Source organism: Leucopleurus acutus, assembly GCF_964270905.1.
Source record: "Leucopleurus acutus genome assembly, chromosome: 2".
Lineage (NCBI taxonomy): Eukaryota > Metazoa > Chordata > Mammalia > Artiodactyla > Delphinidae > Leucopleurus > Leucopleurus acutus.
The window spans coordinates 138,758,065-138,775,887 of record NC_139143.1 but is presented as its reverse complement, the minus strand read 5'-3'; the positions used below and the strand labels follow the sequence as shown (position 1 = coordinate 138,775,887).

At 41.6% G+C, this 17,823-nt stretch overlaps 1 protein-coding gene across 1 annotated transcript in view; it reads left to right on the top strand.

The window, feature by feature from the left end:
- ROR1 (receptor tyrosine kinase like orphan receptor 1) overlaps positions 1-17,823 on the top strand; it is a gene marked incomplete at both ends in the record, with an annotated part of 406,574 nt that overhangs the window by 217,243 nt on the left and 171,508 nt on the right. The window lies entirely within an intron of this gene.

Genomic DNA, 17,823 nt, shown 5'->3' with positions numbered 1-17,823 from the left:
TATAGCTTAGAGGAGGGAATGGCTTGGAAGGATGAAAGACAAGAGACAATTTGCTCCCTCTCTACCTCCTTTATTTATGTCTTTCGTTATCTCCCTCACTCTTACATTCAATAAACATTTACTTAGCACCAACTCTACTCCTTGCACTGAGATTACAGTAGTAACTAAGAAAGATATAATCCCTGTCCTGATTTGAATATCGAAGAATGAATTAGAGGAGGGCAGAGGGATGGAAATGAGCATCCCAGTAAGGAGAATCAGGGCATGAAAGGGTGAAGTGTCTTTGGAATGGTGAGCTATGATTTAGCATGGCTGGAATAATGGCAGACTAGATTATAAAGGACTTTGCATGCTCTGCTGAGGGCTTTAGACTTCATCTCATGTGAAATAGATGCCCAGTGAAGGTTCTAACCAGGGGGTTCTTAGAAAAGTATGGCCATATGGTGTGGGGAGTATGGCATGGAAGATGGACAGTAGCAGAGGAGAACCAAACCCATACCATCTAATAAATTATATATACTTTTGAACTTTACCTTTAGGCCTTAAATTCCAGGTTTTCTGCCTCAATTACCTAGAATCCATCAATGGCTTTTCTGTTGTCCCTGCCTTGGCTCTTTTTACCCCTTGAATGCTGTTACATAGACCCAAGTAATCAGAGCGTGTCAGAGGTCCGAGAGCCTGCCTGCCTCTGGAAATGAGCTGAGTCCACCATGGGTTTGCTGTGGAATGATTTCAGCAGAATTTACTATATAAATAAATGTTGTTCTGGTTTTTAACGTACATCATGAGGACTAAATGAGACAATGAGTGTGAAACTCTCATGTCTGACCCATAAACGGTAACTAAACAACAGTTGTTTTTAACCGTGCTTATTTCACTTTTCACGCTGGCTGCCTATTTAACACACTTTCAGCTTCTCCCCACTATTCTATTAGCTCTTCAGCCGTGGGGACTGGGAATATTAATCTTTGTGTCATACTGACTTTTAATTTATATTTAACCTGTCATACCCTGATTCAGTAATGCAGAGACATACGCCTGCTTTCAGAGAGCAGCAGAAATTCAGTTTTAATTTATCATGGCATTTAAACTGGAAGAAAACCTGAGGGTAGTATTCCTGGAGGTTTTAATGAGAACAACATTCTCTTTGCATTATCAATGTTCCTCAGACCCCACTTGGCTGGAGCCACTACCTCTGGCTTCAGTTAGCTCTTTACATTCCTCTATTTTTGTATAAATTGTGCTATATTAGCATATATTTCACACTGTGACCTAGTGTTTCCCAGATCCTTTAAGCCAGGCTATTTGTACAGTACTCAACGGCAACGGAAGTAAAATTGAAAACTAAGTGCACACTATAGTCCTGCTACATCGCCCACTCTGTCATGCTGAAATGGATCCCTTGTTCTAAGAAGATTTGCAGTGAAATACAGTCTATTTACATTAAGGAGACCCTTGTATATTTAAGGCGTAATTGTTTCAGGGCCTTCATTAATTCTTGAACTGCAAGACCTAGGTTTTCTTTTCTTGTATCTTTTCTATAACAATGGAAGTCAGGGGTTTCCAAAAAAATAACAAACTGGTCCTCATTAAAATGGAGCTGGAAATGGTTTGCTGGTAATATGCTTTACGAAAATGAGAGAATCTGATTGTAAACCAACTCTAGGACCCAGCTGTCTCAGGGTCCAGGCTGGGAAGCTCCAGGATAAAAAGTAGTCTGTCTTTTGGGGGAAAAATAAAACAGGTTTTTACTTCTGTCATTGATGAAGTGCTTATCTTGTCAGAGAATTTTAGAGTTGGAAGGAATCTCAGAGTTCTCTTAACCCAGCCCCTTCCTGGAATAATAATCCCTTCCTCAGCATCTCTGACATATGGACATCTTGTCTCCACTTGAACACTTCTAGCCATGAACATCTCACTCCTTTTAAAACATATTGTGGTTAAATATACATAACACAAAATTAGCCATTTTAACCATCCTTATGTGTACAGTTCAGTGGCGTTAAATTCACTTGTTTGGTGACCATCACCACCCTTCAGCTGCAGAACTTTTTCATCTTTCCACACTGAAACTCTGTACCCATTAAACAAGAATGCTCCATCCCTTCCACCCCTCAGCCTGTGGCAACCACCATTCTAATTTCTGTCTCCATGAATTTGACTGCTCTAGGTACTTCATGTAATTGGAATCATACAGTATTTGTCCTTTGTGGTCTGGCTTGTTTTACTTAGCATAATGACTTCAGAGTTCACCCATGTTGTAGTATGTGTCAGAATTTCCTTCCTTTTTTTTTGCGGTACGCGGGCCTCTCACTGTTGTGGCCTCTCCCGTTGCGGACCATAGGCTCTGGACGCGCAGGCTCAGCGGCCATGGCTCACAGGCCCAGCCTTTCCGTGGCGTGTGGGATCTTCCCGGACCGGGACACAAACCCGTGTCCCCTGCATCGGCAGGTGAACCACTGCACCACCAGGGAAGCCCTCCTTCCTTTTTAAGGTTTAATAATATCCCATTGTATATATGTACCACATTTTATTTATCCATTCATCTGAAGATGGGCACTTGGGTTGCATCCACCTTTTAGCTATTGTGAATAATGCTGCTATGAACATGTGTGTACAAATACATGTTTCAGTTCTTTTCTTTTTTTTATTGTGGTAAAATACACATAACATAAAATTCATCATTAAGTGTACAATTCAGTGACATTAAGTACATTCATAATGTTGTGCAACCATTACCACAATCTATTTCCAGAATATATGTTTAAGTTCTTGCTTTCAATTCTTTTGGGTATATACCCAGAAATAGAATTTCTGGATCATATGGTAATTCTGTGTTTAATTTTTTGAGGAACTGCCATACCATTTTCCACAACAACTGGACCATTTTACATTCCCACTAACAATGCACAAGGGTTGCAATTTCTCTACATTCTCACCAACACTTGTTATTTTCTGATTTTTTAACTCCTTTTTAAACAATATAATATAATTGTAATAGCTTGGACTCTGGCTTTGAAACCTGCCTCAGCCACATACTTGTTGTGTGAGTTTGGACAAATTATTTAATCTCTCTTATTTATTTTTTTATTCTGTCTATTTTTTTGTGAAATATGAATAGTAAGGGAGATGATAATAATAACCTTATAAAATTATGAGGAGAAAATGAGACAATTCATTTAAAACTTTTTTCAGTGTCTGAAAATAGTAGACTATCAGTGAACGTTTGCTTTTGGATTTTTGGTGGAAGTTGATTAGTTCATTCTATTTGGGGCCACTCTGATTGTTAGATTATCTTCTTTATTTTCAGTTAAAACCTGCTTTGGTGTAACTTCTGTGACTTTTATAATGGTTGCCTTCAATCCATTGGTCCTGATTCTGCTCTTTATAGCCTTACAGAATAGATCATATCTTCCTTTATGTATCCCTTCTCTGATATTTGAAAACAGCCATCAGTCATTCACTAGTCTGCTTTGGCCAAGCATTCTGGGTTTCTTCTACTGTTTCTTAAGTGATGTGGTTTCTAGATCTCTCATCATGTGTCTCAACCAATTCTGGACCACAGTTTATCTGGTAGAATAGAGTGACTAGAAATTTCATCACCCCCCATTCTTTTGAGTTTACTCCCTAACAGTGATGTCCATATGGAAGAATGGGTCTGTGGATACTGGAATCAGTTCAATAGATTAAGCTACCCCTCATTCCTTCCCAGCGTTTCTTCTTCATTGCTTAGAATGCCTGAGGTCTGTAGCACTTACTTTTTTTTTTTTTTTAATGTATTTATTTATTTATTTATGGCTGTGTTGGGTCTTCGTTTCTGTGCATGGGCTTTCTCTAGTTGTGGCAAGCGGGGGCCACTCTTCATTGCGGTGTGCAGGCCTCTCACTATCATGGCCTCTGTTGTTGCAGAGCACAGGCTCCAGACGCGCAGGCTCAGTAATTGTGGCTCATGGGCCCAGTTGCTCCGCAGCATGTGGGATCTTCCCAGACCAGGGCTCGAACCCGTGTCCCCTGCATTGGCAGGCAGACTCTCAACCACTGCGCCACCAGGGAAGCCCTGTAGCACTTACTTTTATTCAGTTTAGGATCAGTCTTGCATCGTTTCACATATTCCCCATTTGTTTTTCCTCTCCTGGCTGTCAGCTCCTTAAGAGGGAGCAGGTAGTCCCTGCTTCCATATACCTTCTTCATGGTCACACCAGCACCCAGAGGGTACTCGGGCTGTGCTTTTGAAATAAAATTTAATTGTACTCTTAGATATGGAGCTGTGTCTTCTGACACAGTCACAGGTTCCATTGAGGGCATGGACTGAAGTATAGGCCTTTTCGTTATTAAGCTGAAAACCCAAAGACTTGCTCAGGAAGAGAAGTCTGGGGTGGGAGGATATTTTGGCTGAAACTCCAAGAAGCACTTTGAACTTGGGTCTTCAAATATGAAAGCCTAGAGAAGGCTTGCTTACCTCACCCCACCGTGTTCTGTAATGCACTGACTCTCCAATGCCCAGCTAAATTGTCAGTTTCCAAATTTGCCCTTGGGAGGATGAATGGAGTGCCTTGGAAATACTGGTGCTGTTTTTGAAAGTTCCCAAGGAGTCGGATATATCCTGCATATTTCTGATTTACAGGCCTAACTCATCTAAATATCTTTTCATTATGAGCTCTTTGCCATACAGGAAGACTTTTCAGTTTTATTTATACACTTACAGACAAAATTCTAAACCCCTTTTCAAGAGAAGGGAAATTGTATTTTTACAGAGGATAAAAGAGTTGAATGGCATTCTCTCTCAGAAACTCAGCTGTGTGTTTGAAAACCTAATTCCTGATGTATCATCCTCCCAAGCACATGCCATATGTTTATATTTTAAAAAGGTAAAAGCCAGAGTCTCTTCCTTTCTATAAAAACAAAAACAGTGAAGGGGAAGGGAGAACGACTCACTTTCTTGGCATTTTAATAGAGTACCCAGAATATTCCCAACATAAGTCACTATTCTAGTTGAAAGGCATGTTAAAACTATGTGTAGACTAAGAACCCTGGCTTTGGTATAGGACTAGTAGATTCACTTACAATGGATATACATGAGCTTTATGGTATAGGTTTTATAAGTTCTACTTTAACCACTCAAAACATTAAAAAAATATTTATCTATAGTTATGGCTATTTTTCAAATATTTGGGGTTGCCAGATTGCTGACATGCAGCTAAATAAGGTCTTATTTTGCAAAGTCACATCCATGTGGTCACTTCTTAGTTAGCCTGTTTGCCATATATGCATTTGGAATGATGTCATCCATGCCTGGTGGTGAGCATCCCAACACAGGCATTCCACACCTGGCAGTGTATCTGCCAATCACCAGTGAACAGCAGGGAGAAACAGCTCTTCTTCACCCTTTTGGTCACCATTTTTTCCCACATCTAATTTGGGTTGTGTATCCGGCGCAGCAGATTTTACTTCCGTTGCTTGGTTTGTGATTTAGTTGCTATATCCATTGAAATCTGCTACCTGAAGATGTTGGCAGACATCACGAATTAATGCTTTTGAGTTTCTTTAAGGTAAAGAAAGGAAGACTTAGAAGTATCTTTGCACATAAAAGGAACACCCTGTTGGTAGCTGTTAACATCTAAGCATATTAAGGAAGTCAGTCCACCATCATCAACACGGTTGTCATGAAATGTGATGACCCTTCTCTCCTCTGGATCACTTGTCTCGCTTGACTAACTCTACCTCTCACAGTTCCCATTCCAGTGTGGAGAACATGGTATGACAATAGGAAAGGACAATGTAAAAGATGATGGCTGCTCAGTGTGACCCAGTTTCCCTGACCTTGTATTTTAACATTGTAACTTTTATATATATTGCATATATCCACAAATATAAAAGCACAAGCATTTTTTTGTTTTTATACAAAAGATATTTTTCTATATACACAATCAGTACCTTCCTTTTTAAATATAACTTAAGGATATATTTTGGTGATTTCTTTCCAAATCAGTACATACAGAGCTTCTTTATTCTTTTCAACAGGTGCATTGTGTTCCATTGCAAATTTTGGATAGGCCATAATTTATTTTGCCAGTAACCCTGTAGCTGGACAAGTGGGTTGTTTCCAATCTTTTTCTGTTATAAACAATACTACATTGAGAATCTTGTGTAAGTAGCATTTCATACATGTTTGAGGACATCTGTAAGATAAATTCCTAAAAGTGGAATTGCTATTGACAGGGTATTTGTATTTAAACTTTTCATAGATGTTGCCAAGTTGTACCAGTTTACGTTCATACCTATCAATATAAGGGTCCCTGTTTCTTCATATCCTTCTTAATACAGAGAGATATCAAGCTCTTTTTAAATTCCTAATCTGATTGGAGGGAAATGACATCGCATTGACATTTTAATTTGCATTTTTTATATTATCGGTGAGCTTAGTATGGTTTCATGTGTTTAAGAACCACGTTTCCTTATTTATAAGTTGTCTAGGGCTTCCCTGGTGGCGCAGTGGTTGCGAGTCCGTCTGCCGATGCAGGGGACACGGCTTCGTGCCCCGGTCCGGGAAGATCCCACATGCCGCGGAGCGGCTGGGCCTGTGAGCCATGGCCGATGAGCCTGCGCGTCCGGAGCCTGTTCTCCGCAGCGGGAGGGGCCACAACAGTGAGAGGCCCGCGTACCAAAAAAAAAAAAAAAAAAAAAAAAAATGTCTATTTATTCCCTTTGCCCGCTTATCTATTGCATTCTTGCTTTTCTTCCTTGCTTATTTGTAGGAAGTTTTGCTTACTATATTATGGCAGTTAGCCTTTGCCTTTTGAGTTGCAATAATTTTTTCTTCCCAGTTTCTGCTTTTTTTCCTTGTAGAATTTTTAATGCAATCAAATCTTCTTATGGCTTTTAGATTTTGTGTCCAACTTTGAAAAACCTTTTTTACTCAAGATTGCTAAATAAAATAATCCTGTGTGCTGAGGCTACACTCGCTTGATGGGGACCTTGAGGCAGCAGGTGAGGAAAAACAAGGGCAGCAGGAAGGGCTTATGGGGAAGGCCTACAGAAGAGGGAGGCCTTCTGGTGGCTGACGGCACAGCCATGGAACCTCAACTGTGACCTCAAGGGGGAGGCAGTGAAACAGGACCTGTCAGCTTACTTTCTTCTCTCAAACTGTTCCACCAGCTGCAACAAATTCTCCCAAATACCTTGGTCATCCCTGACTGAAAATGGATGCCCACATTCCATACAGGGGAAGTATACACCTTTTCTGAGCAAAGCAGCTGTTAAGAACGTTCTCTTATCAGCCGGAGATCAAGGAGCCCATCGTGGTAGGTGACACACATGAGCGAACAGGCCACCCCATCCATCATGTGCACAGTAGCACTGGTTGTTCCTGTTCATTGCTGGTGATTAGAAAGGCCTCCTGAAATGCTGCTGCCTGTCGGCTCTGGGAGAAGGAAGAACCCTCCCTTTTCACCTAAGAGAGGCTCTTTGGCAAATCCAAAGCATGCTCTTGCATTGTTGTGAAAAGTTCCCAAGCCTGCAGCCACAAATACCCAGGCTGTTTAAAGGCTGCAGGTAGAACTACATTTCAGATGCAGATGTTGACACCTGGGAACCAACTCAAACAGTTTCCATCAGATTTGAAAACCGAAACAGACACGGCAGATTGATGGTGGAAGAGCATAGTCACAAAATTAACTACGTGCAAAATTACTTTTCTTTCTGTTAAGAGGATGAAGAAAAAGTATATTGCAAGAGGGAATGACCAAATCACCAAGTTTGAGTAGCAATCGCTATAAGTTGAGTCTGTGTTTATGGATGCATGAATATCATTCCTTCCAGATCATTGTGTACTTTTGCATCTCTTTAATCTGATCAGATGAGCTGCGCACACGGGACCCTGTCTGACAGAGGTAGCTCGCTCTGGTGGGTGGTTCTCCATCCTGCTTCACAGCAAGGAAAGGAAGCTCCTCCCCCATTTGTCTCTTGCCTTTAGTTTCTCAAACTTATTTCAGAATGCCCAAGAATATTTCAGATTTGGTCAGTTTATTTAGTGGAAAGACTGTGGGCTTTGGAAACGGAAAGACTGGATTCAAATCCTGGCTTTTTCACTCTATGGCATTAGGCTAGTTCCTAACCTCATTGAGCCTTAGTGTTCTCATGTGTAAATGGGTATCTGTTACCCACAAATAATGCACATAACACACCACCCCAAAATATGCTGACCAGAAACAATAAACATTTATTTAACTCGTGAGTCAGTGTGTTGGCTGTGTGGTTCTTTGGTCTGGACCAGGCCAAGCTGGTCTCAGCACATTCTGTTAGCCAAAGCAAGTCACAAAGGCCAGACCAGATTCAAGTTGGGGAAGTAGACTGTATCTCTTCATGGGAAAAGCTGCAAAAAGTTGTGGGTACGGGGAGGAATGAATTGTGGCATTTTGCAATCTACCCCACTACCTTATACAAATAAATGTGGTAAAACATGGAGAGTGTGCAGCTATTATATCACTTATACATTCAGAAAACATTTGTGGAGTGCCTACTATGTGTACGATTCAACAGCTGCTGCTGTGCGTAATGTAGAGATAAATAAGTCAGACCTCATCTCCAGCCTTGAGAAGTGTGCGATTTTAGTCAAGGACACTGAAGCAATTGTAGGTCACCTTACAATTGTAAAGTGTTGTAAGAGAGGAATTGATAAAACACTATGGGATCTCAGAAGAGGGAGAGATTAAACTAAGAGGCTCTGGGAAGGGATTCTGGCCCCAGCTTATGCTCTGCTTAATGTTTCCCTCTATTTAATTTTAATTATTGATCTCCCAGTCTATCAATAATGACATGGTGCAGGAAACCCAGTCCAGACGGGCAAAGCATTTTAAACTGGAGCAATTTGAGGCAAATTAAGTATTTGAAAATTGCCAGCCATCTGGATCCTACACGCGTAGGCTAACATGGCTGGAGCAAAACCATCTTACTATCTTGCAGGATAATAGTAATCCTCCTAAATTTACCTCTCTGATTAAGATAATTTCCACTAACCCAGGCGTCCCTCAATCTCATTAACTTAAACACTTGGTTTCCACGGACAGGCAGAAAATACAAATTATACTTTCAATAGATTTTTTTCTGAAAATAGTTTAAAAAAATGTTTGCTCCACAGTCTTTGGAACTTTGAAATGATTGAATTAACAGTGTGCTAGAAGGGCTTAGAAAAAAAACAAACCTTAATACTGGAAAAGAGATTTCACCAGCGGTGTAACAGAGAGCCTGTGTGGAGCCAGGTTTGGGTGAGGGAAGACGGTGCTTACGTTCTCCTGCCACTTCATGACATGCCAGGGGACTTTAGGCAAGTCCTCTGGCTGAATCTGGGTTTCTTCAATTCCAACCAGGGTATGATTATCTCAGGCCTTGATCCTTCACATGTGGAGTCATGAGCTAATGTCTGTTCTGTGTACAGGCTTTCTTGAAAGGAAAAGTGCTACCTAAATACAAGGTACTTGTATTACTGTGAGGTGCTTGGAATCTTAATAGCTTTTTCAACTGCATCCAAAGTGGCCTCCTCTTTGTAAATGCTTTAAGTGGCTGAGACTCAAAGCTGAAAAGGGTTTTGTTTCTTCCTCCTTGTAGGGAGTCCTGCCTAAAGTAGGAGGACTACATATTTTTAGAGTGTGCCCAATTTGCCCATTGGGTGGAGAGCTCCACAAACATAAAATTCCCAGCCACTGAGATCCTATGTAATGGAGATACTGGTGGAGACAAAACTGCCCTGCTCTTTACAGGATGATAATTTTCCTCCTAAGAGTCTAATTGACTAAATTGTTGGTCAACCAATTAAGAGGACCTTCTAGTTAAACATAAATACTTCGCTTTGAAAGATATTCAAGTGGTATCAATTTTGCCCTTGGTTAGTATTCACTGGGCTGTCTCAATATTGAGATTGCTGGCTGCTTTGGGATTTTATGACAAAAACAAGAGTTAAGTTTTAGTCTGCCAACTCCCTCTCCCCTAGATTCTTAAATTACATTAAACTTCTCAGTTCATTTAAACCTTTTTGTGTTGTTTGGGTTTTTTGGCAGGCATATCATTATATGAGTTTCCCTAAACTAGTGGGTTGTAGAGAACCAGTACTAGGCTAGTTATATAAGACCCACCTCGGGAGATTTGGTAGTTTAGAGATAGGGGCTCCAAGGATCTGTATTTGTCTAACATACTCCCCAGCTGGGTTTGGGAATCACTGCATTAAATACCCCTGAAGTTGTATCTATAGTAAGTAAAAAAGTCTTTACCAATTAGTTATAGCTGCTACTTTGCTGGGCACTGTACTGATCTTCAAATATTTTTCTAGTAATCCTCATTGCAGTCCTGCAAGCTCATTACTATTGTTCCCATTTTATGAATGAGGAACTGAGGTTTAGAGGTATGAAGTAATTTGTCCGAGGTCATAAGCTAGTATGTGACAGACCCAGGATTTGAACATGTCTGATTCTAAATTCAGTTTGACCCTTTCATCCCTCTGCTATGCTGCTTCTCATCTGGCGTGTTCCAGGATCGTGTAGGAACCAGGCAGGACACAAAGGAAGCATGAGACATGATCCTTTCCCTCAAGAAGTTTACTATGCAAGCAGAGTGAAAGGAAGAACCCTTACTCACTGATGGCCAAAGAATATGTGGACCATAGCATTGAGTGCAAACTGTAAAGTAGAAAATTAGAGTAATTCTAGTCTTTCTGTCTTTTCAGTAGAAAACAGAATATCACTGAGTTAGCAGATTTATTATATTTTCCTATTGAACTGCAGTTGTTTTGCTGTGATTTAAACATAGCTTGAAGTAGGAAACAGAGGTATCCTATTTGAGGTTCGAACACGAGAAAAATTTTATTGATGTCAGTATTACGCTATTTCAAGGAGATGAAATTTGTGCATCAAATATTTTGTTTGATATATTCCATTTTTTCACTGATCTGGCTAGAGCAGAAGTCATTCAGCTCATGCGTAGTATCATGTTGAATGGACAGTTATTTTCTCTCATTCCAGAGCTAAGTGTAAATTAGAAAGGTAAAAGGAACTTAGAAACTCTTAGACAGGTTACACTAACCCTCCATTCCCAGCAGATATATATGTTGCTAAGGAGACAAAGGCACAAAAGATCCAGTCCTGGTCGAAGAATCAATTTAGGAAGTATACAGGGCTGGAGCTAAATCACTCAAGCTGGGAGAGACATTCCCCGTTTCTAAGTAGAAGACTCATTTTAGTAGCCAAGCTCTGCACGTAAGGGCAGTTATGTGATTACGGCGAGCGAAGACATACCCACTGTAGGTCTCAGTCTTTGTTCACTTTTTGCATAAATAAATTCTGTTCTATTCAAAGAAAAAAATTAGATTATGCGGGCTCCTCGTGTCTATCTAAGCATGTGGCTCTCCATAAACCACATGAATTTCATCACCAAAATCTTTGGCCAGGACAGGATCTTCCAAGACCGTGCTGAGTCCCTTTACTTCCCCACCTCCCCAGCCTCCACCCCATCACAGCATTTATCATACTGTACTTTAATTCTTTATTTACTTCTCTGTGTCCCTACCACACAGTGAGTTCCATGAAGTAAGGAATGGTCTTTTGTTCACTAGTATATCCCAGCACCTAGCTAGCACTTAGCTAGTCTGGAACAGAGTAAGTACTTCATAAATATTTGTTGAATGAATGGATGGATGGATGGATGGATGGATGAATTAATGAACAAACAAGTGAATATGATCACATTAAAATCCAGGGGAAAGTAAGGAGTTTTTGAAGAAATCCTTTTTGGCCATCTAGTTTTCCAAACTGTATACTAATACACTATGGCTTTAGGAAGCACCCAGCACACCTTAACTTCCTTCCCACTGTATATAGGACTTAACCAAGGCTTCATTTGTTTTGCAAGACTCAAGAATAAACTCTCAGCTGTCATTGAACTGCAGCGAGGAAAGCATCTTTCTTGGATCTCGTGTTTCTTTTGAGAGGCAGGTGACTTTGAATTGACCAGGGGCAATTACAGAGTAATAGACCTTTATTGCAAAATGGATTATAGAATATGAAAGTGTGCGTGGGCCATACAAAGGGGGAAACTAAATGGCAAACCCCAGAACACAAAGACAAACGACGCAGCAGGATGAGTAAGAAGGAAAAATTGCCAGGAGGCACTTTTGAGGGGAAAATCATATAAGAAAGATCAGTCAAGTGGAAACCAGAAGAAAAGAGGGAAGTTTGTTGATGTCACTGGAAATCTGAAGTGTCTGCAACACCCGAAAGGAAATGAAATAAAACCCGTGTAGGGAGATAAGACCAATTTCTGGGCTAAGCATTTTTCAGCAGGCTTTCTCCTTTCTTTACTCTGTCTTTGCCTACTTATTCTGAAGCCAGAAATAAACTAGTTGTTTTGTTGCACTAAGCCTCCATGGATGAATGAGGGAGCTAACTTTGGGTCCATTCATTTGAACTTCTCCTTGGGGAAGATCAAGGTTAGAGTCATCTGGAAATTTCTCTTAGGACTTTGCTCTGACCCTAAGAAGATCATTCCTCCCCAGTAATTAGCTGAGGTGTTTCCTTTTCTCTTTAAGGCGGGGGGGGGGGAAACCAAAAAAACTAGAAGTCCCTGGATTTTGAAATTACTATTAGTTTCCCTCTTGGAAAAAGCTGCTCCTGTAGAGTTGAGTATGACCATTATTGATTTATGTGCACTTCCCTTAGTGTACCATAGTATTTCTAATACACAGGCCTCCTCTCAGATTGGAGCAGTCTTTCCCACTCTCTGATCCTTTAGGTTTCCCCTCGCCAAACTGGATGTTGTACTCTTCCTCGGTGCTGCCTTGGAACCTTCTGTTTACTTCTGTTGTACCTCTTGTCACAGATTTATGTTTAGAGTCAAGGCTTATTTAACATATTTTCTAACTTGTTTGATTATTGTTGCTTCCTTGCGTTATTGCCCCTTCCTTCTAGATCCAGCTTCCCTCTTACTGAAATAAAGAATTTATTTAGCACAAAAGGCTATGAGTTGGGATTCCCTGGTGGCGCAGTGGTTGGGGGTCCGCCTGCCAATGCAGGGGACACGAGTTTGTGCCCCGCTCCGGGAAGATCCCACATGCCACGCAGCGGCTAGGCCCGTGAGCCATGGCAGCTGGGCCTGCGCGTCTGGAGCCTGTGCTCCACAATGGGAGAGGCCACAACAGTGAGAGGCCCGCATAGCGCAAAAAAAAAAAAAAAAAAAAAAAGGCTATGAGTGCATTTAAAACAGTTTTATTTTATTTACTTATTTATTTTTTTGCGGTACGCGGGCCTCTCACTGTTGTGGCCTCTCCTGTTGCAGAGCACAGGCTCTGGATGCACAGGCTCAGCGGCCATGGCTCACGGGCCCAGCCACTCAGCGGCATGTGGGATCTTCCCAAACCGGGGCACGAACCTGTGTCCCCTGCACCGGCAGGCGGACTCTCAACCACTGCGCCACCAGGGAAGCCCAAAACAGTTTTATTTTTAATACAAAGAAAATGGAAACAACCAAATGTCTGAGGTGAATGGTTTCAGTGTGATAGTGCATCTATACTATGCAATACTACTCAGCAGTAAAAAAGAACACGCCATTGATACACACAACAAATTGGGTGGATCTCAAGGGCATTGTATGAGTTCATTTATATCACATTCTTGAAACAACAAAATTATAGAGATGGAGAGCAGATTAGTGGTTGCCAGGGGTTAGGAACGGTTTGGAGGAGAGGGATGGGTGTGACTCTAAAGGGGCGGTATGAGGGATATCTTTGTGGTGATGACATAGTTCTTCATCTAGATTGCAGTGATGGTTATACAAATCTACACCTGTAATGAAATGACAGAGAACTGTACACATACATTATAACAATGTTGAATTCCAGGTTTGAATACCGTAATTACATAAGCTTAATTGGAGAGAAACTGGGGGAAGGGCACGTGCGACGTCTCTGGTCTTTACATACCCTTTTGATTTTTTGTGGGGACGTTTCCCCCCACCCTACCCATGTCCTGGGTGGACTCAAGGGTTCTAGCAGCTTCTCTGGACTTTGGGGGAAGTATTTCCAGCCCCTTCCCACAGATGGGGGAGCTCTCCCAGGCTCTCATAAAGGCTTTAGGCAAGAACCCAGATCTCCCTCTGGCCACATGCTGGTTTTCCAGTGAGCATTGCTATTTCAGCCCCCAGCCTGGAGGACCTGTATTTGCAGGTATCTTCCGCATCAGCTTCTACTTATTGTTCTCTTCCTTTCTGACACCTGAGAATGTCCTTTTCTTTCAGTCTCAGCTATGCATTATATTCTTTTCTTGTGGTATTTTATTCAATACTCTTGGTGTTTGTAGCCTGATGGGGGCGAGATGGGAGGAATGACTTGTGGGAAGGGGAGACCATTTCTGTCCATTTCTGTAGTTGCCCTGGGACACTGTTTATAATTGTGTTCCTGTACTCCTCTCCCACTAGACTGTAAGCCCTCAAAAAATGTTAGCGATCAGGTCAAGCTTCTTCATCCCAGTTTTTATGCATAGAAAGTGCTAATATACACATGTATTGAATGAATGAATGGGTAAATGAGTGAGTGAATCTCCAGAGTTCCATGGTAAGGAGCCCAACTATGGTGGCTTTTAAGTAAGATAGTTTTCAAGAATATTTCTATTCATTTTAAAGAAGATATGTGTCATTAGGTGCTTTGGGTAACATAATTCCTTTAAATACAAGAACTGTGTATGATCCATAATATTAATTCAACAGATTTAAAGAAGGAAATAATATTTCCAAAGGAAAAAAGACATTTAAGTGTGTTTCAGGAAGTATTTCCTCTCCTCCCTTTGTGTCTCTCACCATCTTTTGGGGGTTTTAGAATTAGGGAACCAAGCATTGATGGGAGAGGAGTGTGGCCTCTGGTACTGGTTCTCAAGCGATGTTTTGCTGAACTTAGGGTTCACTGGGGTCCTCTGGGGCTGAAGGGGGCTTAAGCTGGAGAGCAGTGGGTACGTCTTTTGGCATTGCCTCCCTCCCACTCCCATTTTGGCACAATTGGAGACACTGGCTCTGCTGTCAGACCTCCTGGGTTTGACCATAATTCCCATCCCCCCCCAACAAGCTGAGTAGGCAAGTGCCTTAATATCTCTGCCTCAGGCTGTCCAATCTTAGAATGGAGTTAATAATGGTACCTACCTTATGGAATTGTTGAGAAGATCTCTGAGTGTTATCCTCTCAGACATTGGGAAAACCTGGACAGATTTTGTTTTTTGTTTTTTTTTTTTTTGCAATTCTCTCTCTATAAAAATATGAATAATACCACAAATTTTGGTATATTTTAAATTTCTCTTCAACAAATTAGTGGCTTTGTCACATGAACAGTAATGGTGCTACTTACGAAGTCATTATAGGTTTTATAAAAAGATATCATTTCATAGTGCGGTATAGGTGTTGTGATTGGGTATTTGAACAGTTTAAGGTTGCAGGACTGTGCTGTCTTCTTTCTTGGTGATTGTACTGAAAACTTATTTTGAAGATTACATCAGACATCCAAATCTGAGGTCACTGAGGATTAGGTCTTTGTAGACACTGAGCATAGTAATTCTCCACTCCTGATTTTCCCACAGCGGGTAAGGGAGGCTCTCACTTCCCTCTCCTCAGTAAATAAACTGAGTCCCAGAGTGGAGGGGCCCCCTCATTCAGGACCCTAGATGTGGGGTGATTGTGAACCCAGGGCCAGAGCAATGCCCAGGCTGACTAACCCCTGGCACTGTTGGGGAATGTGGCCTGCCTGCCCTTCTAGGGAGAGCAGGCTCTGACTTTCCCAAACAGGTGATTTTGATGAAGGTGTCGTACCTGGCTATGGGCTTCTCCTCCACCGAGGCGCTGGGGAGAGGAAGGAACCAAGTCTGAGATCCTTGTGTCTAAAGTAACGCTGCCTACCAGAGAACTTGAAGCCATTGCACCCTCGCCTCCTTCCCACCCTCTTTCCCCAGATGATCACGAGCAGAGACCTTCTTTTACCATAGAAGAAAGTGTGCCCCTTTTGTGTGACTGACGCCAGCTGTTTAGATATTCCCTGTGCGTCTCTCTGAACTCAGCTTCTAAGGAGACATATCATCTCTTACGGGCACAGACAGAGGAAGATTAAGGGCAATGAGAAGGCAGCATGCATTTATTTCTTTTCTTTTAAATTTATTTTATTGAAGCATGCATTTATTTCTAAGCCATCTCTAAGGCCTGGCTCTATCTTAGGACTGTGATTTTGGCCAAGTCACTTGACTGCTGTGGGCCTCACTTTCTTCATCTGTCAGATGAGGAGACTGTACCAGATAAGAGGCTTAAAATTTTTTTGTTTAAAGCGTCGGCGCATTTTTCCACGACACCTGAATATGTAACACAGAGAAATGTGGAGTTGTTCCTGTTGAAGGAGGAGCTATAGCCTGGGCCCCTTGTCCTCTGTACCCCCAGATCCTCCAAGGTCCCCTATAAGGACACCTCCAGAAATCCTTAGGCTTGAGTCATGAGCTACTTGAACTTGTAAGAAATTAAAATACTGCATATAACATCACATGACACTTCTACTTTATATCTAAGGAGAGAAGGATCCACATACGATTGCCACATTAAAACATGCACCCCTTTTTAAAACGTTATAAATTTGTTAACTCTGTGGGGAAAACGCCCCACAGTGGTTATTAAAGTTTGACTCACAGGCAGCAAAAAAAACCCACTAACAAACAACATAGTTTGCTAAATAAGTCCTGGGCCTCTACGGCCCACTCAGATATAACACTGCAGGACTCAGTGTCACTGGTCATGAAGGGCATTGGGGCAGCCACTTGTCCCTCACCCTTGGCCTTTGTGACCACTGGGCTGGCCACCAGTCTTGTGAGAATGCTGGTTTGTGCCTGTGTAACCTCAGCTTGTTACTGGATGAGAATACAGGATGTGGCATGGCCAGGGGCTTCTTGGAAGAGCTTATGCATCCTGTGAACATGGGGCTGTTCCCTGCCAACTGCTGAGACAAACCAGTGATCCTCGTGGAGAGCACAGGCTTTTATCAATGAGGAGGATTCAAGGCTTATTATTTTTTCCCCTCCCTCCAAGTGACACTCCCACTGTTCAGGCTTAAATACCAAAACCTTATGTTTGCAGAATCAGTGCCAAAAAGTCACTCATAAGTGAAACTGCAAAGATAATAGCTCCTATTGATCAACTTGGGAGAAGAATGTCTTGCCCTCCTGCGGAGGTCAGGAAAGATAAGAGCTGGAGTTTTCTCAAACATGCTGGATTTGCTTAAATTGGATAAAACCACATAAAAACACTGATGTCTAAGAGAACTGGTGACCGATTCAGGAAAACCTCACAAAATGAAAAGATTGGCTTGGATTAGTAAGGCATGCAAAATAGGGTCTTTCTAAAAGCACAGCAAATGCGTCATTTCAAACCTAGACAGTGACATAGCTGCTAACTGGAGTATGTCCACCCGGCATATGCCCATTTGCCTTGCTAGACAGAAGGGGAGGCATGAAAGATCTTGAGTATCCACTCTATGCTGGGCACCCTTTTGGTGCAGGACCCTTTGGGTCCATAATGTGATTTAGTCCTTACCACATTCCTGTGAGATGGCTTTTATTGTCCCCATTTTACAGATGAGAAAATAGTGGTCAAAGGATGTTAAGTAACTTGGTCCTGATCACAAAATTAGTAAGTGGCAGAAATTAGTATCTTAATGTAGGTGTGTATTTCCATTAAATATTCTACTGTCTCCCAGTTGGCACATACAAATTTGCCATTACCACAATAAATTTTACACACAGAGAGGCTGCTCGTCTGGTATTAAATATC